General features: G+C 42.1%; 1 long non-coding RNA gene across 1 annotated transcript; it reads right to left on the bottom strand.

Annotated features, from left to right (window-relative positions):
* Positions 1 to 398: 398 nt before the first annotated feature.
* Positions 399 to 1868, bottom strand: LOC146646862 (uncharacterized). Its single transcript, XR_014908901.1, has 2 exons — positions 1543 to 1868; positions 399 to 917 (listed from the first exon to the last, which is right to left on the bottom strand). It is a non-coding gene; the product is annotated as an uncharacterized LOC146646862 (long non-coding RNA).
* Positions 1869 to 4548: the final 2680 nt, after the last annotated feature.

Here is a 4548-nt window from a genome sequence, read left to right on the forward strand (position 1 = left end):
AGCCGATGAAATGGATGAAACATCATGACTGGTTTCCAGCGCTACACGAGGGACCTGCTTCAAACAAACCACCATGCCAATCAGATTACTTCTTCCATGTGAGGGTGAAGAGGTGACCCTCCTGGATAAGATGGTGAAGGTTTGCTGCGTTTGGTGAACAGTGTGATAATAAAACCAGAGAAGAATGAAACCTGCTCCTGTTAAATGTTCTTAAGTCTTGTGCTGTTATTTTTTCAAAAGATACAGTAAATAATGTTAGTAGTGGGTGATATCATGTAAACACTCATGATTTGGTGTAAACATTTTGTCATTTGTAAACTGTAAATGACATGGATTCTACACTGTTACTGATGTGATGTTCTATAAAGTGGTTTTAATAAAAAAAAAAAAAGGCAAAATAATTTAGTTTCTTTATTCAACTTTTGAACAGTGGGACTCAGTCAGTACATATTCAGTAAATGCAAATTATTTACACAGCAGTGCACTACAGGCATACATCTAGACCCCTAGATAAAACATGATGGCATTATAGCAGTGACAACTCCTCCACAGTAGCAGGTGGGGTTTTTCTTTTTTGAGGACGGCTCCTTTTACCTGTCACTACAGATGGTCTGTGTATGTTTTGATCAAGAGCCTTTTTTTGGGCAGCTGAAGAGAAGTCGTCTATCTTATGGCCAACCTCTGGGTGTATCTTGGTATTATTACCAGGCAAAACCCAGTATGCAGGTTCATCTGTAACAGTCCTTGTGCCACGGATCAACACTGTTCCGTCTACTTTAGACAGAAGAGCAGCGACGTGGGTGCAGGTCTCTGCGACTCCGGCCATACAGCTGCAGTGGGCGGCTTCAACCTTCCCTGTGATGCTCACAGTGACCCATGGCTGCAATGCTGGTTCATTCAGTCTTAGAGTGCAGCACCTGAAACACACACAGACAAAGTTCATTTAAAGACAAGAACTATGAGCCAAGGCCGACACAAATGTGTTTAATCTACTTTATCATAAATGTAACAAAGTGTCAAGAAAGTTAGCACATACATGTAATTTTTCATTTCTTTATGTGTCCATCTATAGAACGCTGCATGTTATAGTCTAAATCTGTCTGTTCTGTCAGAAACCTTTCTGCAGAAAATGAACCTAAAGTATGTAATGCAAGGATGTCATCACTTTAGAGATGGAGAAAGCATAAAGTGACAATTATGAATCACTTAATATGTTAAGGAGATTCTGCAGGTCATTAATCAAAGTATAAAACTAAAATAAAATGTATTTTTAGTGACACAAGATACAAATATGGAAGCAAGATGTATAATTAGAATTATTTATAATAAACATTAATAAATCATTGCAATTTCTTTAACCATAGAGAATAACTAAATCCTTCAGGACAGTGTCTCATCAATGCACTGAACTATGTTATCCACCTAACAGTCTCCACATGTTCTCACTGTAATTTCCCCTCATGAATGAATTTATGCTGCAGTAATCTGAATGTTTGCAGGGAAATCAAACGCATTTCACTCGCTGTACTCGAGCTGACTTACCTTTGATTGAATGACGACTTGTACGCGCTGACTCCACAGATAAGGTATGAAATATATCAGGCTACGTCAATAGCGGTTGGTCTTCAGGGTTTCTACTCCACGGCCGTATTTCATACGGGTCCACATTTCCAATGCACGCTATTTTCTGCAAGTACCGCCGCTTCGCCTCTGGACGCAATCGGTCTCTATACAGTCCATTCTCTTTTAAGCTGCTTTTAAGCATCTTGTAATCGTCGTTCCAACACAGTGTGTTTGATTTGATTCGTAGACCCCGAAAATGCCGCCGCGCTCCCACAATGCATTGCGGCGTGACGTCAACTCCGAAGCCCTATAAAGAAGCTTGCTAACTACTACGGATGTTTTATTGAAAACACGACATGGTACCAGGAGTGGGGTAGTAAAGCAGGTCATCATGGACAGTGTTAAGCCACCAGATGCCGTCAACTGGAACGGAAATGTGGACTGTGAGTGGCGAACTTTTAAACAGCGGTTTATGCTATACCTGCAAGCTGTCGGCCTAGATAGTAAGCCTGATACACGGAAGATTGCACTGCTTCTTACCGTAGCAGGTCCACAAGCGGTGGAAGTATATAACACGTTTGTGTTCGCAACTGCAGAAGACAAAGAAAAGTTTGACGAAGTAGTGAGAAAGTTTGATGAACACTGTTCGCCCAAAAAGAATGAAACATTTGAGAGGTACGTCTTTCGGTCACGTATACAACAACCTTCAGAGAGTTTTGATACGTTTCTGACTGACCTCAAGTTAAAGGCAAGAACATGCAATTTTGGACAGCTGCAAGAATCTATGATAAGAGATCAGATCGTATTTGGAATAAAAGATATAAAGATAAGAGAGAGGCTTCTGAGAGAGGCGGATCTGACTTTAGCAAGTGCTGTGAAAGTATGTCATGCCAGCGAGCTCGCCATACAACATGCAAAAACCTTCAGCAGGTCGCCGAGGGAAACAGACACGGAAAGCACAGCTGTAGCTGCAGTTAATACACGGCAGGCAGGGCGCACGTACAAAAAAGAACAGAAAGAATCAAAAGACACTTTCTTGTGCAAAAGATGTGGCACAAAACATGGAAGGAAACAATGCCCAGCTTATGGTAAAATATGCAAAAAATGCAATGGACAAAACCATTTTGCCAAGCAATGTTTTTCAAAGAATAAACAAAAAGAAAGAGTACACACAGTAGAAGAAACTGCTCTCAGTGTCACGTTTTTTGTGGGAATGGTAATGCAGCAAGATACACCCATGGACCAACCTGCAGTCAGTACAGTGAAGCAGGACAAATGGACAGAGATGTTACCAGTGAACGGAGCCCTGGTAACTTTCAAACTGGACACAGGAGCCAAGGCTAATCTGGTGAATGAGCTGGATGTGAAAGCGATGAAAACGAAACCACACATATTCCAAAATAACAGTTTACTCCAAGCATATAATGGAGAACCAATCAAAACCAAAGGTAAATGCAGGCTCCGGGTACAAGTAAAAGGAAAATATCACAGTCTGATGTTTATCATTGTGCCAGAGGGACATGAATCTCTGTTGGGAGATAAAGCATGTGAGAGACTCGGCCTAGTCAGACGGGTATACAGTATAAACAGCTCTGAGCCCAAAAGTGTGAAAGAAATCGTGGATCTGTACCCAGACATATTCAAGGGGTTTGGAGTCTTACCCCTCACCTACAAGATAAAGCTGAAAGAAGGAGCTCAGCCTGTGGTTCATGCACCTCGACGTGTTCCAGCTGCTCTTAAAGACAAGCTTAAAGAGGAACTAGAGCGGATGGAGGCACTGGAAGTCATAAGAAAAGTTGAAGAACCTACTGAATGGGTTAACTCCATGGTGTGCATTAAAAAACCAACCGGCGCTCTTAGAGTCTGCATGGATCCGAAAGACTTAAATGCTAACATACAAAGAGAGCATTACCAGATACCTACAAGAGAAGAAATAACAAGTGAAATGGCTGGTGCAAAATTTTTTAGCAAACTAGATGCGTCCCAAGGATTTTGGCAACTCAAGCTTCATGAGGACAGTACAAAATACTGCACGTTCAACACGCCATTTGGGCGTTACTGCTTCTTGAGAATGCCTTTTGGAATTTCTTCAGCTCCTGAGATATTCCACAGGACCATGGAGCATATGATCGAGGGAATCGAGGGAGTCAGAGTTTATATGGACGACATCATTTTGTGGGGATCCACACTACAGCAGCACAATGAGAGACTAGTAAAGGTTTTGGAAAGGGTGAAACGTTATGGACTTAAACTGAACAGAGTAAAATGTCAGTTTGGCGTGGGTGACATTACCTTTCTCGGTGACAAGCTGACAGCCGAAGGCATCGAGCCGGACAAGGAAAAGCTACGAGCTATACTGGAAATGCCACGTCCTGAAGATAAAAAAGGTGTGTTGAGAATCCTGGGAATGGTTAACTTTATTGGAAAATTCATCCCAAGCCTGGCGGCCAAAACAGTGCACCTGAGACAGCTTCTACACAATAGCTGCGAGTTCAGATGGAATGAAGAACTGGAAAACGAGTGGCAACAACTGAAAAAGACACTTACAACAGAGCCAGTTTTGGCGTATTTTGATCCAAAAAGAAAAACAAAAGTGTCAACAGATGCATCGAAGGCCGGGATCGGCGCAGTGTTGTTGCAGGCTTATGGAGACCACTGGAGGCCAGTGGCATATGCCTCAAGAGCAATGACAGAGACAGAATCTCACTACGCCCAAATAGAAAAAGAGACATTGGGGCTTGTTTTTGGATTTGAAAAGTTCCACACCTATGTCTATGGTTTGCCAACATTTGTGGCAGAGACTGACCACAAGCCATTGATAGCCATAATCAAGAAAAACTTAAGTGAAATGTCTCCACGCATTCAAAGATTGATGATGAAACTACAGCGCTATGATTTCAACTTGATCTACACACCAGGTAAACACATTGTGTTAGCAGATGCACTCTCTAGGGCCACAACCCCAAACAAAGAGCAAAGCTCCAC

Source organism: Rhamphochromis longiceps, linkage group LG19 (assembly GCF_057381845.1).
Source record: "Rhamphochromis longiceps isolate RC_006_pf linkage group LG19, R_longiceps_female_GT1.1, whole genome shotgun sequence".
In the NCBI taxonomy this organism is placed as follows: Eukaryota; Metazoa; Chordata; class Actinopteri; order Cichliformes; family Cichlidae; genus Rhamphochromis; species Rhamphochromis longiceps.